Consider the following 24,208-nt stretch of genomic DNA (forward strand, 5'->3'; position numbering starts at 1 on the left):
GCATCCCCTATCTGTTGTCACAGCTTGAGGCAGCAGCGAGGTCACAGCTGAGTCATTTTGTTTATGCTGCTAGAACACTCCTTCAGTGGCATAGAGGCCCACTAGGATTGGGCCATAAGCTATCAACAGCATACTGAGAGTTCAGCTTAAGCAGAGGACAGGTCTTTCACTCATTCAACCTTATATTAAGAAAATTCATCCTAAAGAAGCAGAAGGGAACAGAAGCAGAATTCCCTGTGAATTTGGGAATCGCTACAGCAGACTTAAGATCATCTGTCACCTTTCGGACCTGGGTGGTGCTAGATGATCAGATACCTGGGCTGTCTGGAGTCCTGTGCCAGACTGAGGTGCCATTGCTCAAGTTTAGGCAACTGCAGCTCAGAGCAGTCACCATGTGCTGGCTAATTGGATGTGAGCTCAATTCACTTCGCCCTGCACCTGGAGGTGCATTAAGAGCACAGTCTACTGTCTTAGAGCCCAGTCCTGCTTCCCAGCGCCCAGGGCTGCAGCTGCACCAAAATGGCTACCGCTGCATTCCATGGGGTTGGGAAGCGGCATTGCATCTACTTGAGTTAAGGGAGTGTAATCTCCCTTACCTGTGTAATCTCCAGGAGGCAACTGCTAATGAGAGGGCACAGATTGAAGGAGACCCTATCCTGGATGGGTTGGGTGATAGGACATGGCAGCAGGGCCTGCCACCCTCCTCCCACCCTGCTCCCTACACTGTCATACTTCCCCATACTCTAGAATACCTTCTCCCCCTCCGACTGAGCCAGCTCCAGCGTCCGCCTGGTGTAGGCTGTCGCAGATGTTCCTTATGGCACATTGGCGACAATGCGTGCCAGTGCTGGGTTAGCGCACGCGCCAATGGATCAGGCCCTTACTCAGAGTTTACAGTGATTCCTGCTCTGCAGTCCTGGACACCAGTGGGGGACCACAGCACCTTTGCTAGATTCTCACCCTACGCAAAACCAGCAAGGCTACCCCCAACTCCAAGCTAATTGAGTCCCTCTGCCTTGCGATGTCAAGAAAACATTTTCATGCTGCTCTCGTGGAGTAGGTTAAATAAGAAGACTCCAGGTGATTGTAGTGAAGCATCTGTAAAATTGTGGAGGAAAGAAATCGTAAACTGGGAAACATGGAAGCATCTTTGGATACAATTTCATAACTTTAATAAGAGTAAAAGGGAACTAAAATTTACAACCTGCAATCCTATGCATATTTATTCATAATAAATCCCATTTTCCTTAGATAAGAATGATCAGAGTCCAGTCGTATCAACAGTACGCTATAGCATGCATCCATAACAATGGAGTGTGTGGGCAGCATGAAAAGAATGCCAGCAAGAGGTTAAAAAACAAAACACTGAATTCTGGTCACTGGGGGCTTCCTCAGACACACAACAGCTGTATAGCTGGCAAAGATCTGCAGAGAAGAAGGGGGTGGGGCAGGATGGAAAATGGGGGATAGGGTCCAATGTGCACTTATTCTGACAAAATGAACCTCTTTCAGACTGCTCCATACCTCCTGCCATACCTCATACCATACCTAACAGTCCACCTTTGCTCTGTACCTCTAGGCAACTTACCTGGACTGGTGAACTATCAGGGTGTGTCTAGAGTTCACACGGCTTCATGGTACATGACAGTGGTGTGACTTCCATGCTGCTGCAGGAAGGCAGGGCCTATGGCAGTGGATTGTGAGATCCCCTGCCGTAGGCCTTTAAGGATTTTTTCTCCTAATCAGCTGCTCCTTGCTGTTCAGCTCAGGCCTCATAACAATTATATAGCATTTGGAGGAAAAGATGGAAAAGATCTCCACAGCTACAACATATTTGCCCTCGGTGCTCAAGTAAGATGGGACAAAAGACAACCAAACACTGCAAAAGACCAACATGCTGAAAGCGATGAACTTGGCTTCATTGAAACTGTCAGGTAGTTTCCTGGCAAGGAAAGCCACAGTGAAACTGACAACAGCCAGAAATCCCAAGTAGCCCAGAACACAATAGAACATGGTCAGTGACCCTTCATTGCATTCCAGTATGTTTTCTTCAGCCAGAGATCGCATGTTAGTATCAGGGAACGGAGGAGCAATAAGTAACCATACAGCGCAAATACTGGCTTGAATCAGTATTTCAGGAAAGAACAATGGAGTTGGCCAGTCTTTTTTCCACCCATTTCCTCATCCTGGAGCCTGGCTTTGTGGCCATGAAAGCCAGAACCACAGTGATGGTTTTGGCCAAGACACAGGAAACAGCCACTGAGAAAATGATGCCAAAAGCAGTTTGTCGTAAATAACATGTCACTGTCTGTGGTCGACCAACAAATAGTAAGGAGCAGAGGAAGCAAAGCAATAGGGAGAGGAGGAGAGAGTAGGTGAGGTCTCGATTGTTGGCTTTGACCATGGGAGTGTTCTGATTCTTGATGAAAACACCCAGCACCAAAGCTATGAGCAGAGAGCAAGATAGAGCTAAAGAAACCAAAACCATTCCCAAAGTTTCTGAGTAGGAGAGGAAGTGGATTCTCTTGGGAAGGCACTGGTCTTTGTTCTTGTTTGGAAAGTGATCTTCTGAGCATGTGAAACAATCATCCATGTCTGAAAAATCAAACAGATTTTTTTTTTTTTAAAGATAAAACAATTGACATTTTCCACACTGAAACAGTGATGCAATCATTGTTCAGCCCAGCAGTTCCCAAACGCAGCCACAGGCTGCTCGGCCCAGGTGGACGGTTAGGATTCAGTGGCAGAATCTGCTGTCATCTCTGCCCTCTTCCTGGGACTGCTCCTCCCATCCCCAACTCTCCCTGAACTCTTTTCCACCCACTCCTTGCTTCCCCCCACCCTGAAAATACTCACTGCACACTGGTGCTGCCGGACCACCATCCGTCCAAGCAGAGCTGAGGCTCAGTGCTGATTGACACGGGGCTCTTCTTGGGTGCCACAAATGTGCTTTATGGCACATTTGCAATACCTAGCGCCAGCGCTGAGCAGCAGCACCAACACTCCAAGCCTTCAGGACTGGGCTTCAAGCCTCCTCAAGGCCTGTCAGCGCCACTCACTCCCCCCTCACCAAATGCCTCAAGAGAACATGTGTCTCCTACCTTTCTGGTCTGAAATCTTCCCATCTGCACATGGAACACAATCGTAGCAACAAAACTGCTGTCCCTCCTTTGTTTTTTTGTGGAAGCCTGGATGGCAGTTGTCATTACACACAGCAAGAGGCATCACCTATTCAGAAGAGATGAGACATTATGCCCCTCTAACATACTTCAGATAGCAAATACAAAGTTTCTTTCTCGTGGACAATGCGGTAGGGTGATGCATATAAAGTAACAAGAAGATCAGAACATGGAATATTTTGAACTTTCAACTCTGGGCAGGGGTGACTCTGTCTTCCTATGGATCGCTGTGATTCTGTGCTGCTCTGAAATGGAAACAGTACAAGAATATGAGCGATAAAAGTTTACCCTTGGACCTTACTTACGGTGGTAGTATAACCTGAGGAAGCCCTGGGTGATAATGCTTCTCATCAACTGAATAATATCTCCAGATGAGACTATTGGCCCAATTCTAATCCAATTTCCCACAATTCCCAAGGACAATGCAGCTCCACAGTAAAGGAACAAGCATTCCCTTACCTTGAGGAGGCCTCTGTGACTGCTACCCAACTACAGGATGCAGCACATGCCCCATTGGAACAGCTGTGTCAGTGCAGGAAATTTGATGAAGATTTGGGCCTTTGTCTCTCAAAACTACCCTGCACACTGGGCAAAGACACACATTTTCAAGTGGTGCTCTTCTCAGGTTTAGCAAGAGAAGAGCAAAGGTCCTGAGTCCTTTGCAAGCCCTGAAGGATAATAGTTGTCATCAACAGGAGATAATGGTTCTCACTGTCAGATCCCCCAGTGAGAATTTGGGATCAATTCTATCCAACTTTTCAGTGCCGATTCATCTGCAATGCAGCCCTAAGATAAGGGAACAAACATTCCCCTTACTTTGAGGTGGCCTCCATGACTACCCTTTTCCCCACCGCTGGATGTCACACACATCCCCTTGGCTGCATCAAACCTGGAAAGTTGGATACAGCTGTTTCCTTTTTAGGTTGTGTGCCATTTTATGACATGGATTTTTCTCCATAAACTGCTGTGTGAACTCATTTGTTGGAAAGTGGTGTATAACTATTCTTAATCGTAAAAATAAACAATACAAAACAGATTAAAATTATTACAACTGTTGTTGGTGCTCTAGGCACAATACCAAAAGACCTTCAAAGACGCTTGAACATCCTAGGTGTAAATGAAATCACTACACAGAAAAGCAGCCTTACTTGGAACAGCACACATATTACAAAAATGTATGTGTAAATTCAAGGTCCCTGGGAAGGACCAAACAGGCCAAATCCAGCCACCAGCATCTTGCGGGCTGTGCATATTTGTCATTATTATTTCCTCTGGATGAGTTCATTTCATTCCAAGCTCCATTCCGTGAATCTTTTTTTTTTCTTGCCTGCACGCTGCTGTTTGCACCAAGCTTTTGTGCATGTACAGAATCCTAGGTTATTGCCAAGATGATAGCATTTGAGTCATGACTCTTAATTCAAAATCAAAATTAATTCAGAATAATCAGCAGCATGCCAGGTGCCAGAATGTGAAGTAGAATGAAGAAAAACAATTCCTTCCCTTGATGCTTACTATAGAGTTTCTCAAACTGCGGGTCAGGACCCACCAGGTGATTTGCTATCCCATTTTAGGTGGATCCCCATTCAATTCAACCTTTTATTTTTAATATATTAAACTTGAAACTACCCTGGTAAGTGACTGCATTTGGGGGAAATGTTACAGACCTGTACGTTTAACAGGCTACTATGAAGATGCTTTTAACAAAGATAGTAAATAAGACGTTGGTTGGATTGCAGGCTAGGATTGTTAAAAAATTTCCTGCTTGATGACGTCACTTCCGGTCATGACATCTTCCAGTGGGTCCCGACAGATTCGCATTCTAAAAAGTGCGTCCCTGTGATGGAAGGTGACAGAATGACCAGGGTAATATGCCATTAGGGCAAATGCTTAAAAGCCACTCTATTTTCACTTAGGGGAAAGCTTAAAAATTAAAAAGCTAGCTGGCAAGAGCTGAATTGGCAGCTCTGCTAAATGTCAAGGTTGCTTCTAGGCAAGATATAAACTTTAGAAGAGCAACACATATTTTAGTTAGATAAAGACAAGGCCTATTCCCCTTTGAAAATAAGGAGGAGAGGAGAAGATAAGAGGACGAAATAGAAAATACCAGGAAAACTTCTGCCTTTGAAGACTCTCTGTTTGAATAGCAAACTAAAACAGATAACAGCAAGCAGATGGGCATTATTTGGCAGAAGAATACCCATCTTAGCAAAGACAGTTTACAGTTTTAAAATTGTTATTCTTTCATGCTTTTTAGAGCAAAGGACAGTGTCATTGTCTTAACTAGAAGCCTTACATTAGAACACTGGAAGAATTATTTTAGAAGCTGTTTGCTATTTTCACAGAAGTCTCACAGAAGTGCCAAGGACATCACCAAGCTGGCCTGCCATTTATTCTTCCAAGCTTTAAAATAGTCTTTACCCTTAAAGTGTAACCAACATATATAGAAATATGATAGCCATTAGAAGTCAGTTTTAACTGCCTGATATGATTAAAGGTCTGGCTAAAGCATAAAGGCATATAGAATAGTGCAAGCCATTTCCATCTAAAAATCATAGTTAGTATCACAGAAAAGCTGCTTAGAAAGCTGTTTTGCTAGTTTCACAAACTTTGGAATTTGGAAAAGGGAGTTGTATCTCAAAGATAGATAAAACTCCTTCTTGGCAGAAGTATACGACCAGCTAAGATAACACAAGCTGAGAAAACACATAAATGCAACATTGTAGTAAGAAAAGTCTTAGATATCAGTTGGCAGGCTGAAATAGGTTTAGCTAGGTGGACACAGACACCTGCCAGACACAAGTTTAGAAAAAGAATACATTTAATTAAATAAGCAAGAACATTCATGAGAAAGCCTTTGTTTCAGTTGCAACTGAAATGGAGAAATGAGTGTTAAAAGGGAGCTGGTGCAAGGAAAAAGCAGTTTGCCTGACATGTAATGTTAATTGTTTGAAGGTAAATGGGAGAAGGATTTCCTAAAAAGAAATCCTATATGCAGTGAAAGTTTGGCTTGTTTTATGTTAAAATATATGAAAATTCACAAAAGCTGGCTAAAGCCTTAGCCAGCTACAAAAGGGAAGAGGTCACTTCTAGCAAAGATATACACCACTATAGACCCCTTAAATGTACTCAAAATAACTGGTCACATATAGAATTAAGGCATAGAGTAAAATGTTAAAGGGTAGTTTAAAGGACCTTGCTTAACAGAGGTTGGCAGAAAGCCCCACAGTGTTTTGCTGAGAATAGGAGAAGGAATGCAGGAGAGATAAGACAGATGGCTCAAGGAAGGCCATCCTAATCAGGAAGGCAGATGTATGCCAAGAAATAGGTCTGAAGTCCTGCCAAGAAGGTCAGTTCTGAATAAAATAAGGTTATAGCACACTCTACTGGTTCTTGAAAAATTTGTATTCAATATGTTTAATTGTATAATTTTACCTTATTTGGAAACCTCTAATTTCAAGCTCACCTATCAAGTGTCTCTAAGGCTATCTACAGCCTATGAAGAGTTAGCCCCATCTATGATGTCAAATGTCAGCCAATTGGAAGTTCAAATCTTCAAACAAAGGACCCAAAATGTTATAAAGGGTCTGGTTAAGACTGATACTCACTCTCAATGCTTTGGACAGGAGTCCCATGAGATTCCCATTGCTAGCAACAAAGTAAAGGCTTGTAGATGATCACCCTTGACTACTGAGTCTTGGTTTTGAACCTTGCAACACCAGTACTAAAGGAGTGAGAACCACTGCTCTATAACCCTTATCCTAACTCTTTAAAACAGGGGTGTCAAACATAAGGCCCGGGGGCCGGATGTGGCTCCCGGAAGCTTTTGATGCGGCCCTCAGTCTCTCAGCTGCTGAGCAGTGATGAGGTGTTACCACTGAAACAGCGGCCCACATGAAAATTGGGCTTTCCCATATTTTGAAATTTGATCAAGATTTGTGTATTTTCTCTTTTGTCATTTGCAGTTAATGAGCTTCTATATGAGAGCAAGGTTCTGATTTCTGGTCATCAGCTGCTTAATGATGTTACTTTCTGCTTAATGACATCACTTCCGGCCCTCAACAGGCACCCTGAATGATAACTTCGGCCCTCTGTATGAAATAGGTTTGACACCCCTGCTCTAAAACAACAAAACTGGGGGGAGGGGGTGAGTGGCAGCACAGGAGGGTAGGAGACAAGACAAATTATGTCACAGATTAAATTCTGCTTGGGAGAAGACTAACACTCACTGTGTGCTCCCTTCAACCTGACAGCAATATTTTTAGCATTCGGGAACCATTTTTAAGAATCCAAAAATCTGCGTTTTGGTGATATCACTGAAAGAAATTACCCTAGGAGGATGGGAAGTTTATCATAGGTCAATATCAAAGCACATTTCTCTTTAGCGTGGCATATTATACTCATAGTTGAATCTCACCTGGTTAAACATGTTGTGCCATTTGATGGCCTCCTCAATAATGCTGAACTCCTTGCCTCCGGGAGCCCAGGGATCCATCCACTCTAGTTTCACTTTTGAGAAGCTTTGGTTGGGGAAAGTAATCCAGTTGATGATATCGAACCCAGCAGCCAATTCACCCTCTTCGTTAAAGTAGACAGTGTCCCCTGCAGTATTGTTAAATATGATGCTTCTCAGGAAAGAGTGAAGCTTGGTTGAAAGAAAGAAACAGAATAGAAAAGTAATAGTGAGGTCAGTATTAACTAATCTTGGATTGTATGGTTTATATGTTGTTTTATTTAGTTTAAATTTCTCTCTGTACAGAAAAAAGAAAAAACTTCCAAGAGTAAAAACTCAATCTAAAAGCCTGGTACACAAGAGATCATACAATAGATGCTGGTAAAAAAAAAAAATCAATACTCAAACAACTCCTTTCCTTCACCAAACCCATGGACCTTTTTGCTAAGAAAAGACAGTCTACTATTCCCTGAGCAGCACTGCAGCTGCACAGTTCTGGCTTCTGTTGCATTTCATGAGGGATTTTCAGCTACTGGAGGTCTCTTCTGGGTAAGGGAACACATGTCCCAGATAAGCACCAGCAACCGCTGTGGGGCAACTCAGACCAGCTCCAGCTCATTCACTGGCACAGGTCCACATTGCTGTGTGCAGGCGGATTAGGCCCAGCATGGGACTTGGAAACTGATGTTTGCCAACACTGCTGAACCCACCTCCTTCCACAGCCTGATACACCCAGTCTCCATCCCAGCTCCTCCCTATTCTGCCCTGCCCCATTCCACCCCCTTCGCTGGGTTTACCTGCTCCTGCAGACATTCCAACAGTCACCAGCCCATGAGGGAAGGCTCCTGCCTTTCCTGTGGTGTGCCAGCTGCTTGCACTGCTGCAAAACATTTCACACTTGCTCTTTTACCAGCCTGCACTAGTGGAACACAAATTCCTCTTGTGCTATTCTTAGTTAGGATTGGGACAATGCCCTTATCAAATGCTAACATCCAATAAACTAGCCATGAGAAGGTCATTGTTCTTGATGTGAAATAGTACCTGCCAAGGTTGCACATTCAGATGCTCCCATCTTCCTCTCTCAATTCTTCCAATGACTTTTGACTTGAATGTGTGCATCTTATGGACAGCATGTGCAATGGCATAGATGGAATTGTAGATACTGTAACTTTGGCCCATTATGCTTGCCTCAAAAAGCGTGGTGGGAAGGTTCTCTAGTTTCTCTTGCCCTGTACATAGATCAGTGGTGTCTTCAGGTTTGTCAGAATTGGAAAATAAACAGTTGAATGCCTGTTCCCAGAAGACCTTGAGAAAGCCATCTCCTTTTGGAGACTGAGGATGTAAGCTCTGGAGCAACTGTGCAAAACCCAGGACCTCATTGGAGTGAACAGCAAAAGACAAGGCACCGTCAAATATTTATATATCATTATTCCTGTGCATTGTATCTGCTGCAAGGTACCACTGAGCAGTCATGATCCACACTTTACCAGTCAAAACCTTTGTAACACCTTCAAGTAAGGAATGCAGATATATCAACACAATCAGAAATACTGTGGTCTGATGACTTGCATTTACAATATGTACTTTGACATTGGAGCTCATGATTGAATTAGCCTGTGTACGGAGGTTTTCAAATGAAGTCATTTTGTCGATTGCTTGGGAGACAGTGGATGTTTTTTTCACTGAAGGCTGAACAGATGCCATTCTGGGCAAGCATGGAAGTCAATGTCTGCAGAAACTTTTCCCCATTCTCATCATCTGCTGTTATGAGGCCAACCCAGATCCATTGGAAATGGAGAAGTAAATACAAAATCCCCCGGTATTGATGTTCTTCATTGGGGACCATCGGGTAGAAGGAAGGAAACTGAGTTTTAACATCCCTCACTGGAGCTAATACACAGTATGCAATCTAAACAAACAAAAATATCACATCAACGCTGAATGAGAACATTCCCTTCCAAATATCTCATCGTGTGAAATTCATGAAGTTGGGGGGGGGGGGAAGAATGGGAGAAATGTTTCACAATGCTTTTCTCTGATACATGTATGCACAAAACCATTTTGTAGAATTGTACCACTGACAGCAAAATATTACACTTTATCTCCTCAGTCTTTTTAATTTATTCAATCAAATCACACAGTGACGCTGCTCCACATACACAAAATGCAGATATACTTTTCTTCCTCCCACCTATCTTTCCATTTACTATTCTATGCACATGTGTCTTTTCTGCTACTCTCCCTTCCGGGGGGGGGGGGGGATTGATAAAAACAGAAAGGCAGGCATGAAGATATTCTGAAGGGATAAGCATTAGTTCAAGTGGGAAAGCTTCATACCCCAGACAGTCATCCTACCTGTGGAAACTTGTAGATGCCCAATATAGTCGCTATTTGCCGGGAGACTTCGGAATCAAGTCCTCCGATGACAGCTACCAGATTCTTCTGCTTCTCACATTTGAAGTTGGGGTCTGTGCGACTCCGGGTGGAAAAAAGATTCAGGGTGCTCTGATAAGTCATTCTTTCATCAAGGTAACTGTTGTAAATTTGGAAACCGAGGCTGACATTGGGTAAGATCTCGGGGTTGGCATTGATCTCCTTGACAGCGAACACCAAGGACAGGACTTGCAGGTAGCCCTTTGGTTTTCCACTAAAAGGAGGAATTGAAGAATGCGTAAGACAAATAAAGGACTGTGCATGGCGGAATTGTTTGAGAGCATAGCATTATGTTCAGAAGGTATGCATACTTTCACACTTACACAAGACAGTAAAGGCAGAATGACATAAATAATTTAAATAGTGTACTCCCTCCCCTCAACTGCAGAGTAAGGAACATTGAGTATTTTGTGATCAGAAATAAAATTCATAGACAGAAGTCCTATCCTATCCCTCGTTATCAACAGTATGCTGTGAGGTTCTCCAGCACAATGAGATCCTTGCTGGCATTTCAGCCAAACTTTCGGCACAGGGGTGGATCCGGGTTGGTGTCAAGTTGGATTGTGGTGGGGATTGGGGCAGATCATGGAGGGTTGGGGTTGGTTGTAGCATTGCTGGTGGCCACTGGATCCCAAATCCCCATCCTAGGCTTGGCAAGGATTGAAGTAGTTCCATGGGGTACCATGCAGCTTCCTTTAAGATAAGGTAAATATTTGACCTCTCCTTTCTCCCAACTGGCCTGGTCTACCAGAAAATGCATAGGATCAGCGACTGGTGCTTGGGCAGAACTTCATGCTTTGTGCTGGCCAAAGATATGATTGGGCTGTAAGTGTAAGTAGCTTCAATTAAAACTAGTCAACTTTCCTACATTGATGCAGCCATGCCAACAGGCCATGGTGATGCATTTTGTAGGGAAGCAGTCACAGAGGCTTCCTGAAGGTAAGAAAACATTTGTACCACCAGTTTGCATTTTTTTTCTGGCCTAGTAGTAGTAGTAGTAGTAGTAGTAGTAGTAGTAGTAGTAGTAGTAGTAACTTTATTGTCATTGTGCTACAGCACAACAAAATTTACGCACCTTTGAGATACAAGCATAAACATATACTACAATTCCAACAATCACAATACAATACAAAAACAATAGTGAATGTCATGTAGGGAAGAAAAGAGTTTCCTTACGTAAATTCATTCACAGTCATCGTGTTTGGGTTTTGGGTGAAAGAGAGCTCATCAAATAGGCAGCCAAACAGAGTCACAATTGCGCCAATGGTAAGGTCTCCTGCTTTATAATACTCATAGGGCATCTGGAAGGGATTGATCCTGGCACACATAGTAATCTTGCTTCAGGATGAGGCAGCCAGCAAAAGAGCAACAGCAACAGAAGCATCCCTGCTATCTGGAAGCTAATCTGGATTGAAATTATACAATTTGTCTCCTCAAACATCAATCATTCCTCTGTGGATTATCTGGCTGAAGGGAGAAGTACTTCATTCAGACTGTTGCAGTTCCACCTGCCTGGAGTCCCTCAATTCATATCTGAATGTTGCAGGGATCCCTTCTATCATTTGTCAGGCTCTGCTATTCATCCTGTCTGTCGCCTCAAACATTCCAAGTGGGCTTTGGCAATGTGAAGGATGAATTTGAGGAACTGGAGTTAATTACATGGTACTAAATCATGTCCCTGGAGTATTGTGATGCTCAAGGCAGCACTTGAAAAAGAATGGAGATGAAAACATGTTTGTTCAGTCTCACCAGAATTTGCTGGGAAAATACATATGCTCCAGATGACTGAGAGAGAGGTGCAGTGGGGGTGGGGGGAGAATGTATTCTAAGATGATGGAGAAAGAGAGTTCACCTATTTGAGAATGAAATGGGCATGCATTACTGCCAATGCTTCTCAAACTGTGGTTCATGACCCACTTGGCTCAACTTGTGGTTAATTGGCTACCTGTTTTTTTCAATAACACCAGCCTCAAGGGGGGGGGTGCCTCTTTGACTTCTGAATACCTTGTGAACGTTGGTTCACCATTTGGTTAGCCAGCATTACAAGGTTAGTACAAGGTTATTTCTTAGTAAGCATGTAATTAGTTTGTGGAACTCTTTGCCACAAGAAGTAGTTATGGTATCTTGCCTGAATGCCATTAAGTGGGGATTGGACAAATTTCTGGAGGAGAAGTTCATTACTGAAGCAATGACGAGTTGACACAAAGAACACATGGAGCTAGGGTTTCAGGTGGAGCCCAAGGAGCAGAAAGCTTCTTCTGAGCTAGCCCCTCAGCCTTTATTACATTCTCATGAAATAATACGAAACAGAGCTCAAGTTACTCTCAGCCACTGATAAAAGACTCTTTCGCAGGCAAAAGCACATTCCTAACAACTCAGCGCTAACCTTGATCTAAAAAGCCATAACTCATCCTGTTTACAGGCTTTAGCTCCAGGAACCGGCTTGCTCAAGATTTGCCTCAAGGGGGGGCAGATGTGCCTGCAAGTTGTCAAGTTCACTAAAGCCAAAGCATGCTTCTACATAATTACTACCATTATGGGTTACAAGTCATAGTAGGTATGTGCAGACTCTTGGTTTCAAAGGCAGGCTACCTCTGATTGCCAGATGCAGGGGAGGGCACCAGGAAGCAGGTTGTGCCTGTTGTCTTGTGTGCTCCCTGGGGCATTTGGTGGGCCACTGTGAGATGCAGGAAGCTGGAATAGATGGGTATTTGGCCTGATCCAGCAGGGCTCTTCTTATGTTCTTAGGTTCTTATATTCCTTCAGTTCTACCAGCCTTGGGGAGGGGGTGTCTCTTTGACCTCTGAATATCTTCTTCATGGCTTGAGGAGGAATAATAATAATAATAATAATAATAATAATAATAATAATAATAATAATAATAATAATAATAAACTTTATTTCTATCCTGCCCTTCTCCCTAAAGGGACCCAGGGCGTCTTACAACATATAAAAACAGATTAAAACATAATTTAACAAACAGATAAAAACATATTAAAAACTCATGAACAGAAACCATAAAAACAGTAGTCAGATAAAAGTCAGAATAAAAAAGAGCATAAAACGGCAGTTCTTAGAGGAATCAGCCTGTAAAAAAAAAACAACTATAAGATGTATAAAAGATGTTAAAAAGGCCATAACGTCAGAAGGCTTGGTTAAACAACAAGGTCTTCAGGCCTCGCCGAAAGGTCTCATGAGAGGGAGCCATTCTCAAGTCAAGGGGAAGGGAGTTCCATAACCTTGGTGCCACTACTGAGAAGGCCCTTATTGTACATATTGTTACAGTGGCAAGAATGTTGTTTGCGCAAAAATGGAAATCTATAGATGTGCCAACTAAAGAAAATTTAATAGATAAAATTTATGAAATAGCAGAAATGGAAGTTTAACAGAAAGAATGAAAGAGAAAGATTTAGATAGAGTAAGAAATTATTGGAAGTTTTTTTTATGATTGGATAGATAATTTTAGTTAAACTATATTGAGTGTTTTGCTAAATTTAATTTTTTTAAACTGGTAAATATGATAGCCTTTGTACTGATGATTATGTTGTGTTTTTTTTTGTTAACTGAATGATGCATGTTGGAATTTAGGGCCAGTATCCTCATGTGTAACCTGTGTTGTACCTGACCTAAGTATAACCCATTTCCTTTCCTTTATCTGAAATAAATGAATGAAATATATATATAAAAATAAAAATAAAATCAGTTCAAAAACTGGTGAAGTTTTGGTGAAGGGAGGGGCTAGCTTGGAGGATGACTGATTGATGGATTGTCTTCTTAATGACTCTTATCTTACATCACAAAGGTCAGCAAGGCTGTTTTTAAGTCACCAGAGCAAGTGACTGGTGATAAAAAATCACTTGATAAAAAATTATTTAAAATGGATTAAAATGTTAATTCTAATGGGACAACAATGTTCTTGAATCAGCCTCTATACTTAGAAAATTTTTTATTAAGTTAAATGTTTCTAGGGATTGTCATAATAATTAGAAATAGCTGAAGGAATAATTGATGTTGCAGTTTCATTAGCAAGTAAGCGAAGGAGAAATATGTTCTAACAAACGTCTGTTTGTTTAATATCAGTGTAAATTAGAAGAGGGACTCTTCTGTCTTTAGAGGAAGTTTCTTTTATACAAGATGTTTTGACTTTTTAAAAAACTTTTTCTGCTTCTGCATTCCCATTGGACCCAATCCCCCAAGTCTCATTTATTAGAAAACACTCAGTATCTTTCTGAAGTTAACTTTGGACATACATGGTAAAGACCATTGTGCGTAGCAGTTCCCCTGTTAATTCAGAAAGTTTCTTTGTGGAATATAACCAATTTGTGAGTGTCAGTACACCACAGAACAACATAGTTTTGTCAGAGTTTAGGGGCTTTCCAGATCTCCTCATCTTTTTCTCTCTCTCTGTTTTTTTTTAATTTTTTTTTTTTTTTACATTTGGAATCCGAAAACTATGAAGGTAGTATTAGGGTTCTATTCCCTCATTTGTTCTCAGTGGTCTCCTGCATTTGCTTCTTGGGACACATAACATTTTACTGCAGTTGTCACAAAGGTCTTCTCAGATCCAGAGCCTTCAAGAAAAAAAAAAAATCATCCGCTCTCTATCTAGATATTCTTTCCCTACAACTAATGAATTAGCCTATAAATAATTCTACTACTCTAGTATTAAGCAACTAGGAAGATGCCTCATACTGAATCAGAGCATTGCCCAGCTATCTCAGTGATATTGACCCGCAGATGGGGGTCAGATGGGAATTTTTCTGTGCCCTCCATACAGATGTAGGGGACCAAGCTTTTGGCTTGCATTAGTATAATTGAATCAACCTTTCTGATTAGCTGTAATAAGGATGACAAAGCAGATTCCCTGAACTCTTGCTAACATTCCCCCCCCCCCACTTGCATAGACAGGGAATTTCTGATACCAGTGTCTGTCTGCTCTGTAATTATTGAAATCACTGCTGATAATTTTACCCCCTTCTTCTTCTCAGTTCAGTAACACAACATGCCCAGGTAAAAATATAGCCTGATACTGCCAAGCTCACACCTGTTATGAAGCAAATGTGCTGCTCTGAACTGATAATAGGTGTCACTCCATAGAGAAATAGGGTTCAATCCATTTTCTTCACTATAGTTACCAAAGAGCAAAAGCCTGCAAGAAGAATTTCTGTGTCTACATTTGGAGAAAGCCCATCTGCTCAAAGTAGCACATTCTGAACCAACCTCGTAATTAGCTACAAGGAGAAGAACATCGGTTGAGTTGTTCTTATAAATATATTTTTTCCAGTTCACAACCAGGAAATCTTTTAGGGGAAGTGTGGAAATGTTTGTCTCAAATGTCAAAATCTTTTTTATGGTCACAGACCAGCATAAAATCAGTACCAATACAAGGCCAACACAGCTTAAAAACCCATATTATGGTACTGTAAAAATGCTGTTCACAAGACTACTCTAATTTAAAATATAAAATCAGTATATTATGAGAACCACTATAATGACCATAAAATACGGCCTCTCTCAAGGTCATAATAATTCTACTTAACCCTTATTCTACCGTAGACACGTTAACGCAACACTGGTAAAAGGTGAAATATCCAAAAAATAGCCCCACCAATTTTTCTGAAAAATTTTTTCTGTTGAAGGTGGAGAGGTGAAAGGATTGTCCATGGTTCCCCATAGAGAATAATCACATTGGCTTCAGTTAATAAAAGTGTTTCCTTTAGCTTTAATAATAAGCCTATGCTGTTCATGAAATCATGCTTCAGTCCACCATATATATTGACCATTTCCACACAAACGCTGTAATGTTCAAACATTGGTTGGAGGTTCCATACAAATCTCTCCTCCGCATCATTTGAAACAATGCCAACCCATGTCCATGAGAAGTGCAAAGAAGTTGAACCAGCCCCACATAAGAAGTCATTTCCTTTGGTGCCATTTGGTACAATGTAGGAAAGTTGGTTTTACCACTCAGCGTAGTCACAGATGAACCATAAGAGAGCTGAAGGGAGAAGTAAGCTGCATTAGATCTTACAGAAAATACACTGAATTTATCAAGAAATGACCTCTTATTATTGTCTATTGTTATTAAATATTGTCTATCAATATTTAGTATTATTATTATTAACAAATATTTATATACTGCTTTTTAACAAAAAAGTAGTTCACAAAGTGGTTTACAGAGCAAAACCAATCAGTAAATGGCTCCCTGTCCCCAAAGGCTTACAGTGTAAAAAGTGAGAGACACCAGCAATACCCAATAGAAAAGATGCCATGATGAGGTGAAGAGGGACAGTTGTTCTCTCCTTGCTAAATATAAGAAAAGCACACTTTATAAGGTGCCTCTTTGCCTAATTAGCAGGGGTAAGTACTCAAAACATTAATCCATTTTTGCCCAGCCCAAATGCATACACATTTGATCCCTGTTGCTTATATGCAACATTGGGCAGAAATAGTTTCCATTCAAATTTCAGTATTTCAAAACTTATTTTCTTCTCCAGTTGAGTTCTTATCTGTCTTCCTAAGCAGGACAGAACAACTCATCAGTCAGTTCATGTCACTCTCCACAATGTGTACCAATTGATTCATTATAATCACTTTTCTCCAACTTGTAAATAGAGAAATCCAAAGGCCAGAACATTCTCAGACTTGGCTTCCAATAATGCAGACATTTCAGTTTCTTCAATTTGTTTGAGCATAACTTAATGAAGGAGTGGACCCTCAGTGACCATAAAGCAAAGAACAAATGAAAATGAACATCAAAATCCCATTCCTGTGGGATCTTGTAGACACTGGTGATTGTGGCCAACTGGCTGGATGTCTCTTCAGTGAGCCCTCCAATAATTGAAAACACTTTTTTTTTCCTATCACAGTCATAATTAACTGCATTCTTTTGCTCTGTGAACTGCCAGATACTGCCATTGTCAAAGCCAACCACCAGAACCTCACCTGTGTTCTTCTCGGCTCTATCCTGCTTTGCTATCTCTCTTCCTTGCTATTCATTGGGAAACCTGGAAAAGTGACCTGCCTTCTGCAACAACCAATTTTTGGCGTTGTGTTCTCTATGGCAGTGTCTTGTGTCTTGGCAAAAACAATTATGGTGGTCCTTGTAGAAGTAGGATGAGGAAACATCTAGGTCAGAAAGTGGCCAACTCCATTGTTCTGCCCTGCTCCTTCATTCAATTTAGTATCCAGGTTTGGCTTGCATCTTTTCCCCTAAATGCTATACCATTATTCTAAGACCTGTTCTCAACAGCAAGGCATTATTAAGAGAAAAAAGCAGTTTGTAAAACTAATCATAGATGTTGTTTCCCGTAGTTCTTTTTCTGAATCACTGTCGTCTGGTGTGGATGTACAGTTTTCCCAGTGAAATTAAAACTAGACTAATTTCTTCTTCTTTGGGGTGGAAAAATGAATGAATATTGTCACCCATGAAGCTTGGGATGATAGATGATTTAACTGGGGTTGGTGAAGGAGAAGTGGATGCAGAATATTTAATGTACAAGCCTGTAATTTTACACATTGGTCCAATGTTTCAAACATATTTGAATTAAACCAAGGGCCCCAGTCCAGCGTGGATTAAAAAAAACGTAGAGCTGCAACTAACCAAGGCTGTAGCACGTTGTGGCTCTTGTGCACGCTCTCTCACTTAGCCTTTTTAAAACCTGTTTTTAATTTGATACACGTTCTCCATTAAATGATAATGTGTTAAATGAATCATTGCCACTAAGAATCACAATTACTAATGTTAGAATTATTTTCTGATCTTCAAAGGATGTCTGATCAGTGCTGTAGGTATTTTCTTGTACTTTGCTCAAGAAGGCAACATAAATGCAATTGCTTATATACTCCCCAAATAATACCTGAGAGAATGTAGCAAGGGGGGGGGGGACCACAAAAAATCTAGGGTGAATTGGGGGTCATGTCAATATGGAATTTGATTGCTAGCATGTTTAAAAACAGAAGAAAGGGGAAAGAAGCTTTCTACCTAGAGCTAGAAAGGGGAAAGAAGCTTTCTACCTAGAGCAAGCAACTTGAGGTGTCTGCCCCCTGGTGGTGAAATTGGAAGCAACAGAAACTCATAAGGTGTTGATTAATATGATTAATCCATATTGAGAGGGTGGCTAGTGCCAGCTGCGATCCTGGCTACTGTGCTGCCAAGGGGCAGGACCACAGATGCTGATCCCTGAGACTGTCACTGCTGCCCCCCCCATGCGCCCATGGGAAGTGACATTTTAGGTCCTTAGAAGGCTGTGGATGGCAGAGGGAGGGGGGCCTTTCAGTCCTCCAAAGGCATTCTAAGGGCCTAAAACATCACTTCCATTTTTTGTTAAAAACCAGAAGCAGTTGGGAGACCCTCTGGAGGCCTCAGTACAGGGTGCACAGGAGGTGTATGGGAGTGGTGGTGGCATGGGATATTGGATGGTGGCATGCCGCCGCCCACTCCCTAATGCTACCCAGGGCTTTTCCAAACCATGCCCCAGCCCCCCGCTATGCCAGTGGCGAGTGCAATGTGACTTGGAAAGGGCTCTATTCCTCATGGTGGTGGTTTGGTTATTGAAGATGGCCTGGCCCTGTGCAGTAAAGCAGAAGTCAGGACCAAAGGAGCTCATTTTTGCTCCCTTGTGAGGTGCACCACACCAAAATGCACCATAGCTGATGTGGCATTTCACATGAAAACAAATGCTGCAGCAGCGGACCAAACACAAAGATACCATTGGCCATCATCACACACCATGAAGCCTGATTGGTAGTATTAGATTTCCCCTGCATAGTGTCAGAAGGAGTATGCTAATTTTGAGTGTCCCCATCAAGACCCCTGCTTGGTTTTCTGAAGACTTCAATAAAAATTTCAGTCCAACCGAATTTGACCACAGTCATCTTTTCACCCCCAAATTCCATGGATGGCTCATGTAGCTTTGACACAGAATCTGGGCACATGTTTGCTTCGCCCCTCGTGTGTGCACGTTTGGTGTATGTTTTGAAAAGCACGTCTATTAACATGTTTGGATGCTGGCAAATGAGGTGTTTGTGTTGGGTGTGCTGCTAGCTGTTTGCTGCTGCACATGTTTGCATATTTCATCATGTATGTTGCATTTCAGTGCCTTTTGCATGGGGCACATTGCACTCATTCCGATGTCTCCTTTGCATCTGCATGATGTCTTGCAGTGTTGTGCCCTGATATCTTCTGATTGGATGTGTGATGCATGGCACACTTGATTATATATGTATATGGTCAATTCTGAGAGCACGACCCAGGCCTGTGCTTTGACCCTTAATTAGGACTAATGGCGAAGACTTCATATACCACAGGCCTTGAGGAAGGCCACACTTTGGTCACTTTGAGCAGTCAGACACTAGCATCACCCTCCACTCTATCTGCCTAGCTTGAGAGAATTCTTGCTTTTGCTTCTTGGAAAATTCCATGTGCACTTTGCTTGTATATCACATTCCAACCTGTGGACAAAAGCCACATCCTGGTAGCTTCCTGGAGTAAACAAAGAAACTTCAAAAGGAAGTTCTCCAATCCACCAACTTCATGACCAAGTTCAATCAAGGATTGAACACTAATTCAGGCACCAATCCAATGGCCCAATCCAATGGCCAATCTTGAAGGATGACCCGCTCTGAGGACTGTATAGAGGGAGCACATCACTGTTGGTCCTACTTGACCACTCAGTGGCTTCTGATATCATTGACCATGGTGTCTGGACTGGCTGGCTCTGTTTGGGCTTGAGGGCATGGTTGTGCAGAGGTTCTGCTCCTTCCTTTCAGTTTGGATCCAGATGGTGAGGCAGGGTACATGTCTTCAGTACCCTGATCGATGACCTGTGGGCTGCCACAGGGATCTATCTTGTCCCCCATGCTGTTTGATGTGTACATGTTAAAGCCACTAGAGGAGGTCACCTTGGGATTTGGAATTGGGTGTCCACAACCAATATGCAGATGACACTCAGCTCAATCTCTCTTTTCCACCTGTTTACAAGGGGGCTGTCACAGATCTGTGGCACTGCCTGGAAGCATTTGGGGCTTAGATGAAATTAAATCTGGGTAAGACAGATGTCCTCTTAATCTAGTTCCTCCTAATCTCGAAGGCCACAAGTAAGCTTATGGATCTAGAAGGATTTCTGCAGTGCCTTGAACTCAACCAAACACAAAATAGGTAACCTTGTTCACTGTCCGGCCTGGGTATTATCATCAATGACTGAGCCATCTAACACCCACACTTGGGTCTTCCTCCTTGGTGTCTCCCATCCTAGAAAGCTGGGCCTCTTTCTGTGGGGCCACACAATTCTTCTCATATGCCATTGAAGTAAAATTAGGAACAGCACACTCAGTGAATATCTATCTGCTCACAGGAGTGCAGTTTGAAGCAAACATCCTAATTAGCTACAACAGGGAGGAGAGATGCAAATTTTCTGACATCTTGCAAGTATTTTTTTTTCCCCAAGTTGTGCGACCCAAAGTATGTGTATCCCCAGGCAAGACGTTTGCCTGCTCTATTATTATCAAAATTGCAGTTGAGGACTTATTTTCCTTCTTCTTCTCTTCTGTTCAGAAAATAACAAAGTGAAGTTTAAAAAAAAGAAGAAGAAATAATTAGCGGTTAAGTTCTGAGCTCGCTTCTCAGTATACGTAAAAGTGCTGCTCAAAGCTGAGAGTAGGGATTGCTCTACAGAGAATGAGGGCTCAGGCAATTTTCTGTTCCCCGAAGAGAAACAAACTTCTCAACAGAATTTCTGGATTCATAGAATCTAGTTCTATGCGGTAACTTCTAGGATCATGTTAGTTCCACTGTGATGCCTGCTGTAAGGACCGCTGTCATCCGGAAGATTGCAGCTTGCAAGAATTCAGTGAGGCTTATGCTGCTGTTTGTGTTGCTGCTGTTGCTGCTGCTGTTCCTGACTTAAACATGCTGACACAAGTGCTGATAGGTGGAATCTTCTCTATACTATCAGATTACAAAAAAATGCACCCTTTTACAGAATATCCAGGTTACGGGGCTCAGATCGTGAGGTCAGTTCTATGTTGCTTCATAGTAGTAATATCAGTTGCCTGGAGATGTTGGGTTAGTAAAAGCAATTGAATGGGTAGAATTTACATACATGTTCATCGATCATCCCCGTGTTGTGTGAGAAAGGGTTAACTTTTTACAGTTTGGCATTGGTGAAGGTCATGAAGAGCCACTTTTTGCTACAGTTCTGACTAAGCTGGCCAGAGAAATTGGCAGGAGACGATACAATGAGGTCTTAGATGATGTACAAAGATGAATGGGACAGTGCCGGGGATGTAAAGCTAACAGTGGAGTTGTGTGGAGGTTTCATGAGGTTTTCCTTCGTCACCTGAACCTCCTTCCCACTTTGTTTTCTCCTGTCCACCCCCACTCCCACTGACCCAGAGTCCACAATTTTTCTTTGTGGTTAAGAATCCAGATGTTTGCTCAGCAGCCTGACTGCCCTGGCCTGGGTATGACGTGAATCAGTCTCAAATCTGCTGCAGTCTATGGTTGCAGTCTGACCCTTTCCAGTTGCTTCAGGGTCAGGATTAGAGATGGCTCTTCCTACTTCAGCAAAGAACTAGTTCACTTGAGTTAGGCTCCCTACTAGCATTTTGTCTAGCATGTTGTTGCTGCCACTTAAGAAACGGATGGCTAATTCAATGGATGTCTCAATTAAGTACTAGACTCCTTTTTACATGGTCAATGGTGAACCTGGAACAGAGCAAATGTGGTAAATGCCCCTGGTTCTGAGCTTGCCTGACTCCAGGACCGTGTGGGAAACCTTCTGAGGCTTTCCCAGAAGTACTGTTTAAGACAGCAGGGAAACTTCAGAATGCTTCCCCAGTCAGCCCTGGAGTCGTGCAGGGCTCCATCGCACTAGGTAAGTATGGAGGGTGGCATTGTACGGGGGGGGGGGGAGGCTGCATCACAGACCTTTGTCCCAGGTGCAGCAAGGTGTAAGTCCATTACTGCTCATGATCTGTCTGATTCCCAACAGAACTGAGGGCCTTCATCTAAATTTTCAAACACCCTCCCTTGCCTCTCATTCTTGCCTGTCTTTCAAATGAAGTAGCTATCCAGTTGATTTTAAGCATTTGGATTTCATTGGGCAGAGTGGGAAAACATTCTACAGCAGGTCTTAAAGCGCTTCGCTCTCTGTTTTCTCTGCCCTGAATTTGTAACCCGATCTCATCACTACCACTTCCCCTCTCTCTTCTCTAAACAGAGCAGTCAATGCTACCGTCAACAAACCATCACTGCCTGTGACTAAAATTTCTTTCAGATCTTAACCTTTCTCTCTATTTTTTTTAATGAGGCAGGGATGTGCTGTCAGGGGCGGCAGGGTAGGCCGGAACCTCACCTGGCCCAGCAAAAGAAAAAACAAAAAGGAAAGGACCCACCAAGTTTTAACAAACACACCTTTTCCTCCCTTCCAAAGCTGATCCATTTTGCTCCACCTCCAGTTCCATCCGTTTAAAGCGTGGGTCTCCAAATCCTGGCCTGGGGCCAGATGCGGCCCCGCGGCCAGCCTCAATCGGCCCACAGCCATCCTCTTGTCCCCTGAAAGCCTCTGGCCAGCTTAGTCAAACATGACTCGAACTGTGCTCTGGTTGCATGCGGAGAGTGTTCTAAGGGCCAGAGAGTTTGAATGAATGAGCCCATTCAATGCCCAATCCTCTGGTCGGTGGCACGGCTCCGTGCCGCCGAGCACAGTCACCATAAGGCACGTTTGCGGGGCTCACTGCCGGGCTTCCGCTGGTGCTAGCCCTGCGGTTGCCCAGCTTCTGCGGCTCGGCAGTCTCCTGGACCGCCGAGCTGCAGAACAGGAGGTGGGGGCATGGACGGGGGGTGGGGAGGAGGCATTCTAGGGAGGGGGAAGGCTGGTGGGGGCAGAGAGGGTGGAGGGAGGTGTGCCAGGGGGTGGGTGGGAGGCATGTCGGGGGAGGGAGGCAGGAGTGTCCGCGGAGCTGTGCTCCACAGGATCCAAGGAGCTCGTGCATGGCTGCACGCCCTACACGAGCGCCTTTCCCTTATTGCCAAACTTTTGGTCAGCGGGAAAGTGAGTAGCTCCATCGTGGGGCTGCCTCCCTTACCTGGGAGAAGGAGATGAAACTTCCCTTCTGCCTAGGCGCCTCCCACGGTAGCATGGGAGGTGCAGGATTTGGCTTCAGCCCTTCTCGGTGCCACTGAGCCTGGGAGTCCCGGGCAGCTGAGGATTGGGCTGTCATTCATTTATTCGCCCAACTGAGTTCCATCTCTAATTTATTTATATAAATTTTATATTTAAATTTTTTTTTCAGCCCTCAGCACCGTGCCAGATATTTGATGTGGCCCTCTGGCCAAAATGTTTGGAGACCCCTGGTTTAAGGAACACACACACACTACAGGGAGGGGAACTGCCAATCCTCAGTGGATGGTCAAAATAGACAGGGACTCCAGCGCAAGTGCAGCCAGCAGGGAGAGCTATCTGTGTGTCATCATCAGAGACAACAGGCAGAGCTGTGTCTCAGCTTCCTGTGGAAGGAAATTAAAGAGCAGCATGCATGCGCAGAAGTTCCCAGTTCATCCAGAAGTTCATCCAGTTCCCAGAAACCAGTATACGATGCATGACTCTTTGCTTCTACAGCACTGAGCCTAAGTCAGTGCTAGATAGCCTGGTGCCATGTGCTTGATACAAATGGGGGGGGGGAGAGATATGTGATCCTGCAGGAAGAGTTGTGATTGGTTGCAAGAGGTAAGTTATGCTTTGATTTTGTTTCCTGACCCGCTTCCCTGTCTCATTTCCTGTCTCATTTCAGCTTCCTGTCTCATTTCAACTCATCTCTAGCTGGTGACACTGAGAGAGAGGCTGATTTGCTGCTGGCTAGATTTTTGGTGGGCATTGCCTGGCTGGCACAGACAGCCTAACCTGAGCTGGTGGGTGATAGAATGAGAGAGAGAGAGAGAGAGAGAGAGAGAATTTGAAAAGAGAGGTAAGATCAGTCATAGAAAGGAGTAAGACAGAGCACGTGCAGAGTGCAGACTGAGGAGGGAGAGTGGAGAGAGCATTAAAGGAGCTGGGTTTTACTGGGAATTGGCAGTTGGCAGAGACACTGTGCACATCTCTGGTTGTGGGCATTGCCTGGCTGGCACAGAGAGCTTGACCTGAGG

This window comes from Tiliqua scincoides, chromosome 5 (genome assembly GCF_035046505.1).
Source record: "Tiliqua scincoides isolate rTilSci1 chromosome 5, rTilSci1.hap2, whole genome shotgun sequence".
Lineage (NCBI taxonomy): Eukaryota > Metazoa > Chordata > Lepidosauria > Squamata > Scincidae > Tiliqua > Tiliqua scincoides.